Raw genomic sequence first — 23,059 nt, 5'->3', positions numbered from 1 at the left:
AAGCATCTGCCTCTAACCCTAGGAAGCTCTTTGCCACCTTCTCCTCCCTCCTGAACCCCCCCCTCCCTCTCTGCAGATGACTTCGTCAACCATTTTGAAAAGAAGGTCGACGACATCCGATCCTCGTTTGCTAAGTCAAACGACACCGCTGGTTCTGCTCACACTGCCCTACCCTGTGCTCTGACCTCTTTCTCCCCTCTCTCTCAGATGAAATCTTGCGTCTTGTGACGGCCGGCCGCCCAACAACCTGCCCGCTTGACCCTATCCCCTCCTCTCTTCTCCAGACCATTTCCGGAGACCTTCTCCCTTACCTCACCTCGCTCATCAACTCATCCCTGACCGCTGGCTACGTCCCTTCCGTCTTCAAGAGAGCGAGAGTTGCACCCCTTCTGAAAAAACCTACACTCGATCCCTCCGATGTCAACAACTACAGACCAGTATCCCTTCTTTCTTTTCTCTCCAAAACTCTTGAACGTGCCGTCCTTGGCCAGCTCTCCCGCTATCTCTCTCAGAATGACCTTCTTGATCCAAATCAGTCAGGTTTCAAGACTAGTCATTCAACTGAGACTGCTCTTCTCTGTATCACGGAGGCGCTCCGCACTGCTAAAGCTAACTCTCTCTCCTCTGCTCTCATCCTTCTAGACCTATCGGCTGCCTTCTATACTGTGAACCATCAGATCCTCCTCTCCACCCTCTCCGAGTTGGGCATCTCCGGCGCGGCCCACGCTTGGATTGCGTCCTACCTGACAGGTCGCTCCTACCAGGTGGCGTGGCGAGAATCTGTCTCCTCACCACGCGCTCTCACCACTGGCGTCCCCCAGGGCTCTGTTCTAGGCCCTCTCCTATTCTCGCTATACACCAAGTCACTTGGCTCTGTCATAACCTCACATGGTCTCTCCTATCATTGCTATGCAGACGACACACAATTAATCTTCTCCTTTCCCCCTTCTGATGACCAGGTGGCGATTCGCATCTCTGCATGTCTGGCAGACATATCAGTGTGGATGACGGATCACCACCTCAAGCTGAACCTCGGCAAGACGGAGCTGCTCTTCCTCCCGGGAAGGACTGCCCGTTCCATGATCTCGCCATCACGGTTGACAACTCCATTGTGTCCTCCTCCCAGAGCGCTAAGAACCTTGGCGTGATCCTGGACAACACCCTGTCGTTCTCAACTAACATCAAGGCGGTGGCCCGTTCCTGTAGGTTCATGCTCTACAACATCCGCAGAGTACGACCCTGCCTCACACAGGAAGCGGCGCAGGTCCTAATCCAGGCACTTGTCATCTCCCGTCTGGATTACTGCAACTCGCTGTTGGCTGGGCTCCCTGCCTGTGCCATTAAACCCCTACAACTCATCCAGAACGCCGCAGCCCGTCTGGTGTTCAACCTTCCCAAGTTCTCTCACGTCACCCCGCTCCTCCGCTCTCTCCACTGGCTTCCAGTTGAAGCTCGCATCCGCAACAAGACCATGGTGCTTGCCTACGGAGCTGTGAGGGGAACGGCACCTCAGTACCTCCAGGCTCTGATCAGGCCCTACACCCAAACAAGGGCACTGCGTTCATCCACCTCTGGCCTGCTCGCCTCCCTACCACTGAGGAAGTACAGTTCCCGCTCAGCCCAGTCAAAACTGTTCGCTGCTCTGGCCCCCCAATGGTGGAACAAACTCCCTCACGACGCCAGGACAGCGGAGTCAATCACCACCTTCTGGAGACACCTGAAACCCCACCTCTTTAAGGAATACCTAGGATAGGATAAAGTAATCCTTCTCACCCCCCCTCCCCCCTTAAAAGATTTAGATGCACTATTGTAAAGTGGCTGTTCCACTGGATGTCATAAGGTGAACGCACCAATTTGTAAGTCGCTCTGGATAAGAGCGTCTGCTAAATGACTTAAATGTAAATGTAATGGGAGAACCTTCCAGAAGGACAACCATCTCCGCAGCACTCCACCAATCAGGCCTTTCTGGTAGAGTGGCCAGACGGAAGCCATGAGAGCCCCCTTGGAGTTTGACAAGATTCTGTGTATGACTGGATTGCTCAGGGTCTGAACACCATTCTTTTTTTGTTATACATTTGCAAACATTTCTAAAAACCTGTTTTTCCTTTGTCATTATGAGGTATTGTGTGTAGATTGATCAGGGGAAAAAACAAGTTAATCCATTTTAGAATAAGGCTGAACATAACAAAATGTGGAAAAAGTCAAGGGGTCTGAATACTTTCCAAATGCACTGTATATGGACAGATCCTAGATCAGCAATCCTACTCTGAGATGCTTGTGGATCCAGAGTTACAAACACTGAGGATTAACATGAGAGATAGATAGATCCAGATATTGAGCTTATTCCGCGCTCAGGAAGTCTGATCGCAATAATGGTGAGCTTCTGAGTTTCAGTAGATCTGTGGTTAGCCACTCAATGGGAAAAAAACACTTTTCAGTCATTGTCTGTTGTTAGGGTACATTACTCTTTGAGAGTTTAATAAGTTTACTATGAATACAGTATATACTCATGTACAGTATATACCAGAGAAACAATGGAATTGGCATTACTTGACATGACTGAAAGGTTATTTCATGAACTCCTTGAGTGTGAAATCGAATAAAGGTGGGCCCCACAACACAAGATAATTAAGAGCTAAAGAAAATGAAGAGACAGGGAGAGGGAACAGGGAGAGGGAACAGGGAGAGGGAACAGGGAGAGGGAACAGGGAGAGGGAACAGGGAACAGGGAACAGGGAGAGGGAACAGGGAGAGGGAACAGGGAGAGGGAACAGGGAGAGGGAACAGGGAGAGGGAACAGGGAGAGGGAGAGGGAACAGGGAGAGGGAACAGGGAGAGGGAACAGGGAGAGGGAACAGGGAGAGGGAACAGGGAGAGGGAACAGGGAACAGGGAGAGGGAACAGGGAGAGGGAACAGGGAGAGAGGGAACAGGGAGAGGGAACAGGAACAGGGAGAGGGAACAGGGAGAGGGAACAGGGAGAGGAACAGGGAGAGGGAACAGGAACAGGGAGAGGGAACAGGGAACAGGGAGAGGGAACAGGGAACAGGGAGAGGGAACAGGGAGAGGGAACAGGGAACAGGGAGAGGGAACAGGGAACAGGGAGAGGAACAGGGAACAGGGAGAGGGAACAGGGAGAGGGAACAGGGAACAGGGAGAGGGAACAGGGAGAGGGAACAGGGAGAGGGAACAGGGAACAGGGAGAGGGAACAGGGAACAGGGAGAGGGAACAGGGAACAGGGAGAGGGAACAGGGAGAGGGAACAGGGAACAGGGAGAGGAACAGGAACAGGGAGAGGGAACAGGGAACAGGGAGAGGGAACAGGGAACAGGGAGAGGGAACAGGGAACAGGGAGAGGGAACAGGGAGAGGGAACAGGGAACAGGGAGAGGGAACAGGGAACAGGAGAGGGAACAGGGAGAGGGAACAGGGAGAGGGAACAGGGAGAGGGAACAGGGAGAGGGAACAGGGAGAGGGAACAGGGAACAGGGAGAGGGAACAGGGAACAGGGAGAGGGAACAGGGAGAGGGAACAGGGAGAGGGAACAGGGAGAGGGAACAGGGAGAGGGGAGAGGGAACAGGGAGAGGGAACAGGGAGGGAGGGAACAGGGAGAGGGAACAGGGAGAGGGAACAGGGAGAGGGAACAGGGAGAGGGAACAGGGAGAGGGAACAGGAACAGGAGAGGAACAGGGAACAGGGAGAGGGAACAGGGAGAGGGAACAGGGAGAGGGAACAGGGAACAGGGAGAGGGAACAGGGAGAGGGAACAGGGAGAGGGAACAGGGAACAGGGAGAGGGAACAGGGAGAGGGAACAGGGAGAGGGAACAGGGAGAGGGAACAGGGAGAGGGAACAGGGAGAGGGAACAGGGAACAGGGAGAGGGAACAGGGAGAGGGAACAGGGAACAGGGAGAGGGAACAGGGAACAGGAGAGGGAACAGGGAACAGGGAACAGGGAACAGGGAGAGGGAACAGGAACAGGGAGAGGGAACAGGGAGAGGGAACAGGGAGAGGGAACAGGGAGAGGGAACAGGGAACAGGGAGAGGGAACAGGGAGAGGGAACAGGGAGAGGGAACAGGGAGAGGGAACAGGGAACAGGGAGAGGGAACAGGGAACAGGGAGAGGGAACAGGGAACAGGGAGAGGGAACAGGGAACAGGGAGAGGGAACAGGGAACAGGGAGAGGGAACAGGGAACAGGGATAGGGAACAGGGAACAGGGAGAGGGAACAGGGAACAGGGAGAGGGAACAGGGAGAGGGAACAGGGAACAGGGAGAGGGAACAGGGAGAGGGAACAGGGAGAGGGAACAGGGAGAGGGAACAGGGAACAGGGAGAGGGAACAGGGAGAGGGAACAGGGAGAGGGAACAGGGAGAGGGAACAGGGAGGGCAATAGAAAGAGAAAAGGTAGAAAAACAGAGGGACAGAGGTATCATTTACCCCGTTCTGACTTCATGTCTGAGGACCAGCAAAGGAGGGAATGGGAAGAGAGGATAGGGGAGGGAGGGACGCGATGATGGCAAGGTAGGGAAAGAGAGCGATGGTGAGTTGATTGACAACAGTAGAAGAACGTAGGAGTTTTAAACTAAGAATTAGTTGAAAAATTATTCTACATTTACAAAATATTTTACAAATTAACATTGAATGTAAACACAAAATACTAGCAAGTCAAAATACAGTACTAAAAAGACACCATGTAAATTCAAATGACCAACTGACAAGGCGTGAGCACTGACAAAATTACAGCCATATCAACACATGAATCACTCAATCATTATTGGACAGCAGAGTTGATGGATGTTACTAATACTGAAAAAAAGATGAGGAATGAAGTGGAGGAACTCCCACTCAGTGACCATAGGCCCTGATACTGCACATGTGTGAATGTGTGATTGTCTAGGCAGGACATGGATGCAAAGATGGTGTAAGGTGGTACAAAGTTGGTGTACCAGTGTCCAGTACAGTGAGAGCTTTAAAGACTTACTTGTTCCCTCCTCCGACAACATGCCCAGACCCTCTGCCTTGTTCTGTCTCTCAAAGGCATTCAGGTCCAGGACACTGCCACGAAAAACAACATACAGGCAACTTTTATCAAACTTCATAAGCTGTTGACTCCATTTTCCATTTATATACACTACTGTTCAATAGTTGAGTCACTTAGAAATGTCCTTGTTTTTTAAAGAAAAGCACATTTTTTGTCCATTAAAATAACATCAAATTGATCAGAAATACAGTGTAGACATTGTTAATGTTGTAAATGACTATTGTAGCTGGAAACGGCTGATTTTTTATGGAATATCTACATAGGCCCATTATCAGCAACCATCACTCCTGTGTTCCAATAGCACGTTGTGTTAGCTAATCCAAGTTTATTTACATTTACATTTAAGTCATTTAGCAGACGCTCTTATCCAGAGCGACTTACAAATTTATAATTTTAAAAGGCTAATTGATCAATAGATCACTTTCGCAATTATGTTAGCACAGCTGAAAACTCTTGTGCTAATTAAAGAAGCAATAAAACTGGCCTTCTTTTAACACGTTGAGTATCTGGAGCATTAGCATTTGTGGGTTCGATTACAGGCTCAAAATGGCCAGAAACAAAGAACTTTCTTCTGAAAATTGTCAGTCTATTCTTGTTCTGAGAAATGAAGGCTATTCCATGCGACAAAATTTCCAAGAAACTGAAGATCTCGTACAACACTGTGTACTACTCCCTTCACAGAATAGCGCAATCTGGCCCTAACCAGAATAGAAAGAGGAGTGGGAGGCCCCGGTGCACAACTGAGCAAGAGTACAATTAGAGTGTCTAGTTTGAGAAACAGGCGCCTCACAAGTCATCAACTGGCAGCTTCATTAAATAGTACCTGCAAAACACCAGATTTTAGAAAAGCAGGGCAGGATGGATATAGATCTATAACAGTTTTGAAGAGGGGGATGACCGCGGCAGCTTTCCAATCTTTGGGGATCTCAGACGATACGAAAGAGAGGTTGAACAGGCTAGTAATAGGGGTTGTAACAATTTCGGCGGATCATTTTAAAAGAGAGGGTCCAGATTGTCTTGCCCAGCTGATTTGTAGGGGTCCAGATTTTGCAGCTCTTTCAGAACATCACCTGTCTGAATTTGGGTGAAGAAGAAATGGTGGGGGGGGGGGCTTGGGCAAGTTGCTGCAGGGGGTGCAGAGGGTGCAGAGCTGTTGGCCGGGGTAGGGGGTAGCCAGGTGGAAAGCATGGCCAGTCGTAGAAAAATGCTTATTGAAAATACAGATTATCGTAGATTTAGAGGTGGTGACATTGTTTCCTAGCCTCAGTGCAGTGGGCAGGGAGGAGGTGCTCTTATTCTCCATGGGCTTTACAGTGTCCCAAAACTTTTTGGAATGAGTAGGTGTATCCAAATCTTTGACTGGTAATGTCCTTTATGAGTAATTCAGGGGTGAAGACAAACCTGCATGTCTGCATTAGAGCCTGGACACTCAAAAAGAAGCCAACATCCTTCTTGTCCTTCAAGTACTCAAGCATTTTCTGCAAGCAGACAGTGAGACCAGTCAATTACTACTATATCCTCAGGTCAGATGGACAGCCCACTAAGAGAACACTTACCTGTTGAACCTCAACGTTACCACCGTTTAGGATGGAGATGCCCAATTTAAGGGTGGAGGACACCATGCAGCCAGTCTCACCTAAATGCAGAGAAAAGCATTCTTTACCATTCTAGATGGACGGGTATGAATAATGTCTTTGATATGTGTCGACCATGACAGGTACCCTTCAAATACATGCACTGTGATGGAGAGACATTGACTTGTAGTACTGCAGGGTTCTCCAACAGGCGGTCTACAGGCCAAATTATTTTATTTGCCCCCCCCCCCCTCAAGTTTTTATGAGCAAAAAATAAGCCTCAATGTGATTTTAATTTAGGAAATCTGTTTCGAAGAATTCCTACGCATAAATAGAGAGAGGCATATATGATCGTATCCCAATGTAATCAAGGTTTGATTTGATTTTGTTAAATACTATATCTGTTTGGGATTCTTGTGGTCAATTTGAAGTGTACAAATTATTTATAACTAAATGATCTTCCGTCCCCCTGACCATCCTCTCAAGGAGTAATCATCCCACAGTTGAATGTAATTGGGGATCCTTGGTGTAACTGCATGGGTTGGGGAAGTACCTTTGCAAGCACTGATCATCTGCAGCACCATCTCAGCCGCCCCACGGTTATGGAGACGGGACTGCTGGTACAGAAGTCTCTGTTTCTCCATCTCTTTTTCCTGTGATGGACACAGATGCTGTGACTGTGTGCTGATGGTCACACAAAGAAGGAGAACAAGTGACAGTCACACAGTCCCTCTGCATTCACACAGCTAGTACCTAGCTGTATAGACCTTCTCTCTAAGCTCCACTGATTTGCTGCCCTAAACGTTGTTTTAATAGCCTATTGTTTTAAATGCTTCATATACAATGCCAGTCAAAGCTTGGACACACCTACTCATTGAAAGTTTTTTCTTTATTTTTACTATTTTCAACATTGTAGAAAAATAGTGAAAACATCAAACTATGAAATAACACATAATGAATGGTATAGTAAAAGCAAAAAAGTGTTAAAAAAAAATCTAAATATATTTTAGATTTTAGATTCTTCAAAGTATCCACCCTTTGCATTGATGACAACTTTGCACACGCTTGGCATTTTCTCAACCAGCTTCATGAGGTAGTCACCTGGAATGCTTTTCCAACAGTCTTGAATGAGTTCCCGCATATGCTGAGCACTTGTTGGATGCTTTTCCTTCACTTTTCCTGAATTGAAATGCATTTCATGAAGCTGGTTGAGAGAATGCCAAGAGTGTGCAAAGCTGTCATCAAGGCAAAATATATATATTTACATTTTATTTAACCTTTTTGTGATATAGCCTGGAATCGAACCAGGGTGTCTGTAGTGACGACTCAAGGACTGAGATGCAGTGCCTTAAACCGCTAATTTGTTCTTAACTGACTTGCCTACTGTAGTTAAATTAAATAAAAAATACATTTGTTTAACACTTTTTTGGTTACTACATGATTCCATGTGTTATTTCATAGTTTGGATGTCTTCACTATTATTCTACAATGTAGAAAATAGTGAAAATAAAGAACAACCCTGGAATGAGTAGGTCTGTCTAAACTTTTGACATGTCTAAAATTGAAATAGTTTCTCATTCTCAGTTTCTACTCTCCACCTCCATTTCTTAGTTGCCCTTTTCCTCTCATTGTATAGGGATAAACTCATTCAAACCTGCATGCTTTATCTGCTTTTTGACTTGTTTTCCACACATTTCATTACTTCCATTCCACCTATCTGTTTTCTCTCTCACCCATTCTCTCTCCCCAGTTAATTAGTCATGGAGTCGTTACACTACTTCTGCACGTTTGCTGACTGGAGCAAACGTTAGACTACAGCAAACAGCCCTGATGGCCTTGCACGCTGCAGTGCTAGCCGTTGCAAAGAACCATACAGGATCTATTGAATAACCACAGTGTCCCCCTTGGTGTCTTAAATAAATGTTATGACATTTTTATTTTAAAAAGCCCAAACATGTCTGTCACAGAACTACATTTGTAGTGTAAGCTTGCAACATTTTGACAAGTGCAATGTAATGCAATTAAGTATATAGAAGGTATAAAAACTAACCAGATTTGATATTGTAACCAACATTTTCTTTTCAACCAAGACTTAATTAAAACAAAAGTAATACAAATACATATTTAATCAGTTCCCACAAGCATCCCACCCTCCTAACCCACCCAAAGCTCCACCCACCCACCCGCGTATGCCTGATTATGGTCTACCCAGTAAGCATGGTGCAGATGTACATGACATTACTTATGGAGAGTTTCCAATCCAATGGAAACAAGAGGGGTGTTTGGATAAGCCCTCTATCAGGTGTAGTATACAGTCTGTCTATCAGTGAATGTGTTGTTGCTGGAACTCTTCTTACACATAGTCTTACTGTATGTGTCAGTCTAGGTGTCTGGGAGAGTAGACAGGCTTTCAATGTAGTCTATTGGTCAATACGCGAAGGAAGTATGGAAGGGAACAGCAGTGATTAGTAACACTCAGTTAATAGAGATAAAGGTGTTACGCCAGAGTAAGTGGGAGAGCAGTAAGAGAACATGGAACTGACACAGACGTCGTCAGAGGTCAGTCAAAGGGTCAGTAGTTGGTTACAATCTGAGAAACAGACAGGATCAGTTCTGTTAGAGATTCCATCTGAATCTACATGAAAGACCATAGGTGGGGTATGGTGGTATGAGCTGGTATGAGCTGGCAGTGATAGACTAGACTTGGGACAATGTGTGGTAACCAACAACATGGCTAATGGCCTCCTACACTCTAAAGGTAACAATTTACAGACACAGGAGTAATTCCTATTCGTCCAAATATACCACTTACATACATAAGTGGTATAAAATACCGGTATATACACTGAGTGGACAAAACATTAGGAATACCTGCTCTTTCTATGACAGACTGACCAGGTGAATCCAGGTGAAAGCTATGATTCCTTGTTGATGTCACTTGTTAAATCCACTTCAATCAGTGTAGGTGAAGGGAAAGGACAGGTTAAAGAAGGATTTTTCAGCCTTGAGATAATTGAGACATGGATTGTGTATGTGTGCCATTCAGAGGATTTATGTTCCTTTGAACGGGGTATGGTAGAAGGTGCCAGGAACACCGGTTTGAGTGTGTCAAGAACTGTAACGCTGCTGGGTTTTTCACGCTCAACCGTTTCCCGTGTGTATCAAGAATGGTCCACCACCAAAAGGACATCCAGTGAACTTGACAACTGTGGGAAGCATTGGAGTCAACATGGGCCAGCATCCCTGTAGAACGCTTTCGACACTTTGTAGAGTCCATCCCCCGGAGAATTGAGGCTGTTCCGAGGGCAAAAAGGTGTGCAACTCAATATTAGGAAGGTGTTCCTAATGTTTTGTATGCTTAGTGTATATACAAACTATGGAAATTATTAGATGTATTTCTGTTCAAAATAATAGAGGAGCCATTATATGATTGACAACAGTATTTGACCCATGTAAATACATTCTGCCTGCCAAATTGAAGGAATTACTCATCAATAGAACTTTGTGCTATTGATGATGGTCCACATGATTGTGTTTGGTCTAGATAAGTTGTATTTTCCAATCACTTTGTGAGTCATGCAACATCTACAGAATGTTAACGGCGTTGTTAACCACAACAGCCAGGTACAATCCAGAAACACTTGGAGTGAAGCAAAACACAAAGGAGGAGCATTACAAGCATGTAAAGGAACAGATAGAAGAGACAAAAGAGGGATGAGAGAGGAGAGAGAAGAGAGGAGACAGAGAGAGAGAAGAGCGATAGAGAACAGAGAGATGTGGTCGCATGCTGATGTGCAGTGGATGATGTGGTCACTCGATGCGTTGAGAGCTACCGCTCCAGTGTCTCCCTGCTCCCCTGCCCCTGGCCGCCCCGTACCAGTTCTGTCTGTCGCATCTCAAAGGACGTCTCATCCTCAGCCCCTTCCTCCACCTCCTCTCCCCCTTCGTCCTCCTCACCAATGTGGCAGCTCTACAACACACACAGACAAGGGAAAAAATAAATGATATACTTTAAATACATCCGTATACAAACAACAACATGCTAAAATGTTCCACCATAAAACTCACCTTTGCCATAATATCAGCGTATGCCATATATAGGTAATCTGTATCAAGTTTACTGTAACGATGAGAAGAAACAGAGGCTTAGGCAACATGTCAAAAGGTTGAGATGCGTGTTTAGTGTTGAATTCAATCCAAAAGCTGCTCAACTAACATGCTTGAGGGAGAAAAGGAGAGTCCCACCTCTTCTCTGTGAGAGCGGTACGGCTGAAATGCAAAATGAGTTGGTGAAGGGGATCTGGCTTGGTCTCAGTCTCTTCCTCTTCCTCACCTTCCTGCTCCATGGCTTTCTGTGTTTGAGAAAGAGATGTGGGAGTGAAACTACAGGAGGAAACTTGCAGGTCCTGAAATCCTCAAAAGGTGAGTCAAGCATGCAGAGCTTACAGACAAGTCATCTATCATTCTGTCCTCAAAGGAGTAGCCTTCAGTATGGATCCAGTTGCGTTTGTATCCTTCCAGGAACATATTGGAAGCTCTATGCCTGTGAGGCAGACAGAAAACCATGTTAGTGTCTGTATTTTACTTGTGGCTGTGTGTTACTTACTGCATATGTTTGAATGTGGAGGCAGGTAGCCTAGCATTTTAGAATGTCGGACCAGTAACCGAAAAGTCGCTGGTTCTAATCTCAGAGCAGACTAGGTGAAAAATCTGTCGATGTGCACTTGAGCAAGGCGCTTAACCCTAATTGCTTCTGTAAATCGCTCTGGATAAGAGTGCCTTCTAGATGACTCAAATGTAAATACAAGACTGTAATAGCGTCTCTAACCTTGGTAGGTTGTAGAGTGGAGTCATCCTAAAGCAGGCTACCACAGCCTTGCGTCTCTGCTTGGAGAGCAGTTTGTGCCACACAATCTTTTTGGATTTGAAGGGGTGCTCCGTCTAAGTGAGACGAGATCATTTAGAGAAACGGCACCACTGACATCATGCCATGTGTGTGAAGTAGGACTATAGGGATACTGTAGGATTATATTGATGTTGTAGTATTGAAGTACTGAGTGTACTACTACTACTACTCACCACCTCAATGTGATAGAGAACAGCTGACACCTCCTGCACCCTCTTCACCACTTTCTCTGGAGCGTCAGCATCCTCAGCCTTCCCTGCCATCTCCTTATACAGGGACATCTGCCAGCACATGGACGGGTTCTCCACCTGAACACAACACACTGCAGCTAGAGGAACGCACACTGCATCTGGAGGAACACACAGTGCAGCCGGAGGAACACTCACTGCAGCCGGAGGAACACACACTGCAGCCGGAGGAACACACAGTGCAGCCGGAGGAACACACACTGCAGCCAGAGGAACACAAAGTGGAGCCGGAGGAACACACAGTGCAGCCGGAGGAACACAAAGTGCAGCCGGAGGAACACACAGTGCAGCCGGAGGAACACACTGCAGTCGGAGAAACACACTGCAGTCGGAGAAACACACAATGCAGCCGGAGGAACACACAGTGCAGCCGGAGGAACACAAAGTGGAGCCGGAGGAACACACACTGCAGTCGGAGAAACACACAATGCAGCCGGAGGAACACACAGTGCAGCCGGAGGAACACACTGCAGCCGGAAGAACACACACTGCAGCCGGAGGAACACACACTGCAGCCGGAGGAACACACACTGCAGCCGGAGGAACACACACTGCAGCCGGAGGAACACACACTGCAGCCGGAGGAACACACACTGCAGCCGGAGGAACACACAGTGCAGCCGGAGGAACACACAGTGCAGCCGGAGGAACACACAGTGCAGCCGGAGGAACACACACTGCAGCCGGAAGAACACACACTGCAGCCGGAGGAACACACACTGCAGCCGGAGGAACACACACTGCAGCCGGAGGAACACACACTGCAGCCGGAGGAACACACAGTGCAGCCGGAGGAACACCACAGGACTTCACCATGTATCACTTTACTGCACCAACCCAGTCCATCTTACCTTGCCTTGAAGATGCAGGTTGTTTTGCAAAAACTCTCTTACTTCCTCATCCGTGTCCCTCTGGAAAACAAATGTTGTTTAACATTTATTTTGAAACCATTTCTGTGTCTGGATATACAGCCCTATGGGTCTGGCTCAAACAACTAGTCATACTAAGGCAGAGTTATTTAAGACAGCCGAGGGCAGACTACCAAAGAGTATCGTATCTTGGCCAGGTTGATAAGCTCCTGATCAGCAGGGGAGCACATGTTGAGGCCGATGGGGAGCATCTTTTTCAGGGCAGCCACAATAAGTGACGTCTGCACTGAGTAACGATCTCCCCGTCTTTTCTTCTTGGTACGCTCCACGTCTGAGCCACCAGCCTAAGAACACAAGGAGGGACCAAGCCAAGAACATAAGGAGAGACCAAGGCATCTTCTTCATGCATAAAGCCACAACCAATACATGCATTGAACAACATATCAATTACCACAGCTTAGCATTGAACAACATATACATTAACACTGCCTAGCATTGAACAACATATACATTAACACTGCCTAGCATTGAACAACATATACATTAACACTGCCTAGCATTGAACACCATATACATTAACACTGCCTAGCATTGAACAACATATACATTAACACTGCCTAGCATTGAACAACATATACATTAACACTGCCTAGCATTGAACAACATATACATTAACACTGCTTAGCATTGAACAATATATCAATTAACACTGCTTAGCATTGAACCCATGGCACTGATTCGATGGCACGACACTCACAATCACTTACATTTTTCAATAAGAGTCCTGTTCTACCTCTTAACCATGAAAATAATTATTAAATGAACACTACAATAGAAAAGCAACTTATTCTACATTGTACACTCAGTGGCCAGTTCATTAGGTACACCCATATAGTACTGGGTCAGACCCCCCCCCCCCCCCCTTTGCCTCCAGAACAGCCTGAATTCTTCAGGGCATGGATTCTACAATGTGTGGTTTCCTAAGTTACTCAATTGGTATCAAGGGACCTAACGTGTGCCAGGAAAACATACCCCCCATTATTTCACCACCAACCTCTACCGTTAACACCAGGCAGGATGAGGCCATGGACTCATGCTCCTTATGCCAAATCCTGACAGAAACCGGGATTGGTCGGACCAGGCAATCTTTTTCCACTCCTCAATTGTCCAGTGTTGGTGATCTTGTGCCCACTGGAGCCACTTATTTTTAATGTCTTGTTTTTAGCTGATGGAGTGTAACCCGGCGTGGTTGTCTGCTGCAATAGCCCTTGCGTGACAAGGACTGATGAGTTGTGCATTCCGAGATGCCATTCTGCACACCACTGTTGTACTGCACCATTATTTGACTGTTTGTGGCCCGCCTCCTTCAACCTCTCTCATCAACAAGCTGTTTTCGCCCACAGGACTGCCGCTGACTGGATGTTTTTAGTTTGTCGCACCATTCTCTGTAAACTCTAGACACAGTTGTGCGTGAAAAGCCCAGGAGGCCAGCCGTTTCTGAGATAATGGAACTGGCGCACCTGGCACTAATGACGAAACCACGCTCAAAGTCACTTAGGTCACTTGCTTTTCCAATTCTAACATTCAATCGAACAGTAACTGAATGCCTTGATGCCTGTCTGACTGTTTTATATAGCAAGCCATGGCCACGAGACTGTAGGAGCCAACTATTTTTGTGAATGAGGTGGTGTACCTAATAAACTGGCTACAGAGTGTATATTTACATTACATTAAATCATCTCAATCACGTGTCAAACACATTCCACGGAGGGCTGAGTGTCTGCTGGTTATCACTCCTCCCTTGTACTTGATCGATGAATTAAGGTCACTGATTAGTAAGGAACTTCCCTCACCTGGTTGTCTAGGTCTTAGTTAGTAACTCCTCTCACCTGGTTGCCTAGGTCTTAGTAAGGAACCCCTCACCTGGTTGTCTAGGTCTAAGTTAAGAACTCTCCTCACCTGGTTGTCTAGGTCTTAGTAAGGAACCCCTCACCTGGTTGTCTAGGTCTTAGTTAGGAACTCCCCTCGCCTGGTTGTCTAGGTCTTAGTTAGTAACTCCTCTCACCTGGTTGCCTAGGTCTTAGTAAGGAACCCCTAACCTGGTTGTCTAGGTCTTAGTAAGGAACTCCCCTCACCTGGTTGTCTAGGTCTTAGTAAGGAACTCCCCTCACCTGGTTGTCTAGGTCTTAGTAAGGAACTCCCCTCACCTGGTTGTCTAGGTCTTAGTAAGGAACTCCCCTCACCTGGTTGTCTAGGTCTTAGTAAGGAACTCCCCTCACCTGGTTGTCTAGGTCTTAGTAAGGAACTCCCATCACCTGGTTGTCTAAGTCTTAATTGAAAGGAAATCCCAAAAAACAGCAGACACTAGGCCCTCCATGGAATGAGTTTGACATTCTAGATGTACATGACATCCACACTTTGTGCAATGTACTAAAAACCATAATGTGCTCTTGTCACATTATTTCCAGCTTGATACCTGCAATCCAGTGGAAATGTGACCATTGCTTCTCATGTCAATGACCTGTTGAGTTACAATGTGTCCCCATACCTGCTTACTCAGGCTGTAGCTATCACAAAATACCATTAATTAACAGTTAACACCCTCTAATATCAAAAGCCATGGACTCATCTCTGAACCCTTCAGCCTGGGTCAGTTCCTTCACATCATCATATTATTCAGTATTTGCTGCAGGTGGACAGGCAATGTACTGATAAAAGAACCAAACTGCCCAGAATCAGGGCTACATCTCACCACCATAATGACCTGTTTCTGAACACTTGGCCGGTAAGGGGAGGGGATGTAACACTGCTTTGAGAAGGACAGGGGTTGGAGCTGGGGTGGAGGGTGTTGGGGAGGACAACTGAAAGGAATCATTCTAATCTGTAGGACAGGAAATCAGTGAAACTGCACAGATAAAAACATGCTTACAAACGCATTGCATTCACATTAAAAATCCTGTTGAACAGTATGTTTCTCAGGTGCATTTGGCACCAGCAGCACTAGGTGAATTCATGTGTTACATGGTTTTGGAGAGTAAACAAAGCTCCTGTTGAAAACACACACAACTATTAGTTGTAAGTAGCATCATGTTAATAGGAAACTAGATTCAGATCAAGGTGTTAGCAACCAACTAGCAAATCACACAAGTAAACCAAATGTCCATGGGATATACGCCCCACATGGGATAAGTCCCATCACCCCTGTGCTCTCCTCCCGCTCTCCTGTCTCGTTTCTGTGATGGAACATCACAGAAACTGTTGTCTGCTGTCTCTGTCTGTTGTCTGCCCTCTCTGACGTCCCCTGCAAGCTTGTATGTAGTGTGTGTGTATTTCTCTGTCTCTCTGTGTGTGTATGTGTACACGTGTGTGTCATCCAGCAGGCTGAGGTTGGCCCAGGGAGTGAAGATAACAGAGGACCAATGCACAGAACAGGAGAGGACGCAAAGCCCTAGAAACAGAGAATGTGTCATGACCAAATGTCCCGAAGGATTAAGGGAATCTGCAGTGGTGAAATGTGAGACTGCTGTATCCATCTCGGAGTATGCCTTTTATGACAGAGAAGTGCATCTACTCCTGGTAAAGTAAAATGTGAGCGAGTGGTAGGAGTGTGTCAAAGCCACAGACAAGTCCAGGCAGATTCAACCACTTCTCCAAACCAGTACTTCAATGCAAGGAGTGTGTTATGGACAAGGCTAGTTTAGAGGAAGATGGGTGCAAAGGTTTTAGGGGAGATTTTAGAAGACAGGTTTGATTAAAATAGATTGGGGTGAGGTAGTCACATTGAGTTTATTCTACATAGAGTACTATAGAGCTTGTTCCAGAAACTTTTTTCAGTCCTGTTAAATATAGTATCAGGTCAGGGGTTAAAGAAAGGGGACAGGTGTGTGGGTGGAGACTGACTGGAGGATATGATGATGCTAAGCCATGGTCTGACATGGCGGCTACAGGGAGGGAGGAATGACTGAACGGTGAGCACAGAGAGCAGGACTAACAGCATTCCCTTGTGTAGGGAGCTAGACCACAAATGCTACAGACCAACCAACCTTCAACAGAAAATAAAATAAATGGAAGGAAAACTCCCACCTAACTACAATCAACTGGGTGCAAACTCATTGGCAGGATGATGGCACTCTGCTCCCACTGCTGCTTTGGGCAGGCCTGGTGCGGAGCCTAGTGCCATGAGCCCGACTACGGCAAAGTACTTTCATCAAGCGCCTCCAGACCCCCAAAGTGAGGTGCCATGCGGTCAGCACAGGGGTCGTGCAGAAACAAAGTCTAACCTCTGAGTCGTTGCCCTAGAAACTCAGCGTGGACACAGAAAAAGAGGACAAGGGACAGTCAAAGAGAGAACAGTAAACCCACCTGTTAGAGCTACTCAACCTCTCTACTGACATATACACTGCCTAATAGTTTAGTTTAACCTTTATTTAACTAGGCAAGTCAGTTAAAAACAAATTCTTATTTACATTGACGGTGGATATATAGGTCAAGGCAGGCATGGAAAACAGGGCAAAAAGCCGTCATGTCAAAATTATATTTAAAAAAATTACGCTTTCCAATGTACCATACCTGCTGAAGATGTGGAGAAAATACTTGTTTGCCTTTACTTTTCGGCTGTTGTCAGTGATACAAGATATATACTTAATTAACAAGATCTTTCATTTCAGAGTCAGATAAACTTGTGGTCACCCATAGACTTCCAGTCATTGTGCTAAGGCTAGTTAGCATTTGCTTAAACCCATGCAGACATCAAGTACAGTTTTTAAAAAGAACCACCAATTTGTATAGGTAAGATATACTCCACATGTTTAGCTACAATGGGTTAGGAGGATATCCCAAATGAATTGACAATGAAGTATGTCAAATGTTTTTATTTTATTTTTTAAAGCAAACGATGCAGGATGTGAGACAAATTGCTGGCTGCATTGTTGCTGTGGTGTAAATGACAATGTATGATAGATGTTTCAGTCATTCATAGTCTACCCAAATCTGCTGACATCAGTCTAACATAGGGCTCTCCAACCGTGTTCACGGAAAGCTAAAACCTACATAGCCGTCTTTGTATCAAAGATAATTGTGTAGTCTAGAGCGATTTCCTAGGTTAGCTAGCCAGCTATTGTCGTTCTTTTAACGCAACGTAACGTAATCAACACTGCTAGCTAGCCAGCTAGCCCCGAATAGCAGCACAGTAGAAACTATTACACTCAACGGAACGACTTGATTAGTGTAGTGTCAACAACGCAGCCACTGCCAGCTAGCCTACATAGTCAACAACGCAGCCTCTGCCAGCTAGCCTACTTCAGCAGTACTGTATCATTTTAATCATTTTAGTCAATAAGATTCTTGCTACGTAAGCTTAACTTTCTGAACACTCGAGACGTGTAGTCCACTTGTCATTCCAATCTCCTTTGCATTAGCGTAGCCTCTTGTGTAGCCTGTCAACTATGTGTCTGTCTATCCCTGTTCTCTCCTCTCTGCACAGACCATACAAACGCTCCACACCGCGTGGCCGCGGCCACCTAATCTGGTGGTCCCAGCGCGCACGACCCACGTGAAGTTCCAGGTCTCCGGTAGCCTCTGGAACTGCCGATCTGCGGCCAACAAGGCAGAGTTCATCTCAGCCTATGCCTCCCTCCAGTCCCTCGACTTCTTGGCACTGACGGAAACATGGATCACCACAGACAACACTGCTACTCCTACTGCTCTCTCTTCGTCTGCCCACGTGTTCTCGCACACCCGAGAGCTTCTGGTCAGCGGGGTGGTGGCACCGGGATCCTCATCTCTCCCAAGTGGTCATTCTCTCTTTCTCCCCTTACCCATCTGTCTATCGCCTCCTTTGAATTCCATGCTGTCACAGTTACCAGCCCTTTCAAGCTTAACATCCTTATCATTTATCGCCCTCCAGGTTCCCTCGGAGAGTTCATCAATGAGCTTGATGCCTTGATAAGCTCCTTTCCTGAGGACGGCTCACCTCTCACAGTTCTGGGCGACTTTAACCTCCCCACGTCTACCTTTGACTCATTCCTCTCTGCCTCCTTCTTTCCACTCCTCTCCTCTTTTGACCTCACCCTCTCACCTTCCCCCCTACTCACAAGGCAGGAAATACGCTCGACCTCATCTTTACTAGATGCTGTTCTTCCACTAACCTCATTGCAACTCCCCTCCAAGTCTCCGACCACTACCTTGTATCCTTTCCCTCTCGCTCTCATCCAACACTTCCCACACTGCCCCTACTCGGATGGTATCGCGCCGTCCCAACCTTCGCTCTCTCTCCCCCGCTACTCTCTCCTCTTCCATCCTATCATCTCTTCCCTCTGCTCAAACCTTCTCCAACCTATCTCCTGATTCTGCCTCCTCAACCCTCCTCTCCTCCCTTTCTGCATCCTTTGACTCTCGATGTCCCCTATCCTCCAGGCCGGCTCGGTCCTCCCCTCCCGCTCCGTGGCTCGACGACTCATTGCGAGCTCACAGAACAGGGCTCCGGGCAGCCGAGCGGAAATGGAGGAAAACTCGCCTCCCTGCGGACCTGACATCCTTTCACTCCCTCCTCTCTACATTTTCCTCTTCTCTCTCTGCTGCTAAAGCCACTTTCTACCACTCTAAATTCCAAGCATCTGCCTCTAACCCTAGGAAGCTCTTTGCCACCTTCTCCTCCCTCCTGAATCCCCCCCTCCCTCTCTGCAGATGACTTCGTCAACCATTTTGAAAAGAAGGTCGACGACATCCGATCCTCGTTTGCTAAGTCAAACGACACCGCTGGTTCTGCTCACACTGCCCTACCCTGTGCTCTGACCTCTTTCTCCCCTCTCTCTCCAGATGAAATCTCGCGTCTTGTGACGGCCGGCCGCCCAACAACCTGCCCGCTTGACCCTATCCCCTCCTCTCTTCTCCAGACCATTTCCGGAGACCTTCTCCCTTACCTCACCTCGCTCATCAACTCATCCCTGACCGCTGGCTACGTCCCTTCCGTCTTCAAGAGAGCGAGAGTTGCACCCCTTCTGAAAAAACCTACACTCGATCCCTCCGATGTCAACAACTACAGACCAGTATCCCTTCTTTCTTTTCTCTCCAAAACTCTTGAACGTGCCGTCCTTGGCCAGCTCTCCCGCTATCTCTCTCAGAATGACCTTCTTGATCCAAATCAGTCAGGTTTCAAGACTAGTCATTCAACTGAGACTGCTCTTCTCTGTATCACGGAGGCGCTCCGCACTGCTAAAGCTAACTCTCTCTCCTCTGCTCTCATCCTTCTAGACCTATCGGCTGCCTTCGATACTGTGAACCATCAGATCCTCCTCTCCACCCTCTCCGAGTTGGGCATCTCCGGCGCGGCCCACGCTTGGATTGCGTCCTTCCTGACAGGTCGCTTCTACCAGGTGGCGTGGCGAGAATCCGTCTCCACACCACGTGCTCTCACCACTGGTGTCCCCCAGGGCTCTGTTCTAGGCCCTCTCCTATTCTCGCTATACACCAAGTCACTTGGCTCTGTCATAACCTCACATGGTCTCTCCTATCATTGCTATGCAGACGACACACAATTAATCTTCTCCTTTCCCCCTTCTGATGACCAGGTGGCGAATCGCATCTCTGCATGTCTGGCAGACATATCAGTGTGGATGACGGATCACCACCTCAAGCTGAACCTCGGCAAGACGGAGCTGCTCTTCCTCCCGGGGAAGGACTGCCCGTTCCATGATCTCGCCATCACGGTTGACAACTCCATTGTGTCCTCCTCCCAGAGCGCTAAGAACCTTGGCGTGATCCTGGACAACACCCTGTCGTTCTCAACTAACATCAAGGAGGTGGCCCGTTCCTGTAGGTTCATGCTCTACAACATCCGCAGAGTACAACCCTGCCTCACACAGGAAGCGGCGCAGGTCCTAATCCAGGCACTTGTCATCTCCCGTCTGGATTACTGCAACTCGCTGTTGGCTGGGCTCCCTGCCTGTGCCATTAAACCCCTACAACTCATCCAGAACGCCGCAGCCCGTCTGGTGTTCAACCTTCCCAAGTTCTCTCACGTCACCCCGCTCCTCTGCTCTCTCCACTGGCTTCCAGTTGAAGCTCGCATCCGCTACAAGACCATGGTGCTTGCCTACGGAGCTGTGAGGGGAACGGCACCTCAGTACCTCCAGGCTCTGATCAGGCCCTACACCCAAACAAGGGCACTGCGTTCATCCACCTCTGGCCTGCTCGCCTCCCTACCACTGAGGAAGTACAGTTCCCGCTCAGCCCAGTCAAAACTGTTCGCTGCTCTGGCCCCCCAATGGTGGAACAAACTCCCTCACGACGCCAGGACAGCGGAGTCAATCACCACCTTCCGGAGACACCAGAAACCCCACCTCTTTAAGGAATACCTAGGATAGAATAAAGTAATCCCTCTCACCCCCCTTAAAAGATTTAGATGCACTACTGTTCCACTGGATGTCATAAGGTGAATGCACCAATTTGTAAGTCGCTCTGGATAAGAGCGTCTGCTAAATGACTTAAATGTAAATGTTAAATGTACAGGATGGTAGCGCTCCAGCAAACAGAGTTGGAGAACCCTGGTAAACATGCCACAACATTTAAACGCTGAAGGTACAGTTGAAGTCGGAAGTTTACATACACTTAGGTTGGAGTCATTAAAACTTGTTTTTCAACCAGTCCACACATTTCTTGTTTAACAAACTATAGTTTTGGCAAGTCGGTTAGGACATCTAATTTGTGCATGATTATTTAACTTATAATTCACTGTATCACAATTCCAGTGGGTCAGAAGTTTACATACACTAAGTTGACTGCGCCTTTAAACAGCTCGGAAAATTCCAGAAAATGATGTCATGGCTTTAGAAGCTTCTGATAGGCTAATTGACATCATTTGAGTCAATTGGAGGTGTACCTGTGGATGTATTTCAAGGCCTACCTTCAAACTCACTGCCTCTTTGCTTGACATCATGGGAAAATCAAAAGAAATCAGTCAAGACCTCAGAAAAATAATTGTAAACCTCCACAAGTCTGGTTCATCCTTGGGCGGGATTTCCAAATGCCTGAAGGTAACCCATTCATCTGTACAAACAATAGTACACAAGTATAAACACCATTGGACCACGCATCCGTCATACTGCTCAGGAAGGAGACGCATTCTGTCTCCTAGAGATGAAAGTGATTTGGTGTGAAAAGGGCAAATCAATCCAAGAACAACAGCAAAGGACCTTGTGAAGATGCTGGAGGAAACAGGTACAAAAGTATCAATATCTACAGTAAAACAAGTCTTATATCGACATAACCTGAAAGGATGCTCAGCCAGGAAGAAGCCACTGCTCCAAAGCCGCCATAAAAAATGCCAGACTATGATTTGCAACTGCACATGGGGACAAAGATCGTACTTTTTGGAAAATGTCCTCTGGTCTGATGAAAAGAAAATAGAACTGTTTGCCCATAATGTCCATTGTTATGTTTGGAGGAAAAAGAGGAGGCTTGCAAGCCGAAGAACACCATCCCCACCATGAAGCACGGGGGTGGCAGCATCATGTTGTGGGGGTGCTTTGCTGCAGGAGGGACTGGTGCACTTCACAAAATTGATGGCTTCATGAGGAAGTAAAATTATGAGGATATATTGAAGCAACATCTCAAGACATCAGTCAGGAAGTTAAAGCTTGGTTGCAAATGGGTCTTCCAAATGGACAATGACCCCAAGCATACTTCCAAAGTTGTGGCAAAATGGCTTATTAAGGACAACAAAGTAAAGGTATTGGAGTGGCCATCACAAAGCTCTGACCTCAATCCTATAGAACATTTGAGGGCAGAACTGAAAAAGTGTGTGTGAGCAAGGTGGCCTACAAACCTGACTCTGTTACACCAGCTCTGTCAGGAGGAATGGGCCAAAATTCACCCAACTTATTGTGGGAAGCTTGTGGAAGGCTACCCTAAATGTTTGACCCAAGTTAAACAATTTAAAGGCAATGCTACCAAATACTAATTGAGTGTATGTAAACTTCTGACCCACTGGGAATGTGATGAAAGAAATAAAACCTGAAATAAATGATTCTCTCTACTATTATTCTGACATTTCACATTCTTAAAATAAAGTGGTGATCCTAACTGACCTAACACAGGTATTTTTTACTAGGATTAAATGTCAGGAATTGTGAAAAACTTCCGTATTCAACTGTAAATGAATGGCTTTTTAACCCCAGATGGTATTGGCTCACCGTGCTCATCTTGCTCTTGCTGTCAGCAGTGAGGAAAGACATGTTATTAATCTCATTCATCACCACAAAGTTCTGCTCCTCCCGTTTGAAGTTCTGCAGAGACACAAGATGGAGAGAGAAAGGTCATCAGATCAAATCTAATCAAAGTTTATAGGTCGTGTACACAGATTTGAGGTGACATGACATGTTCATCCAGAAGATGCTCTTCTAGTGGCCGGGGACTTTAATGCAG

The 23,059-nt window shown here is 46.8% G+C and overlaps 1 pseudogene; it reads right to left on the bottom strand.

Annotated features, from left to right (window-relative positions):
• The window catches only part of LOC115101391 (ryanodine receptor 1-like), a 116,334-nt pseudogene that overhangs the window by 20,822 nt on the left and 72,453 nt on the right, over window positions 1–23,059 (bottom strand).

The sequence above is a fragment of the Oncorhynchus nerka genome, linkage group LG19, assembly GCF_034236695.1.
Source record: "Oncorhynchus nerka isolate Pitt River linkage group LG19, Oner_Uvic_2.0, whole genome shotgun sequence".
Taxonomy (NCBI): domain Eukaryota; kingdom Metazoa; phylum Chordata; class Actinopteri; order Salmoniformes; family Salmonidae; genus Oncorhynchus; species Oncorhynchus nerka.
This window is presented reverse-complemented; position numbering and strand designations above follow the sequence as displayed.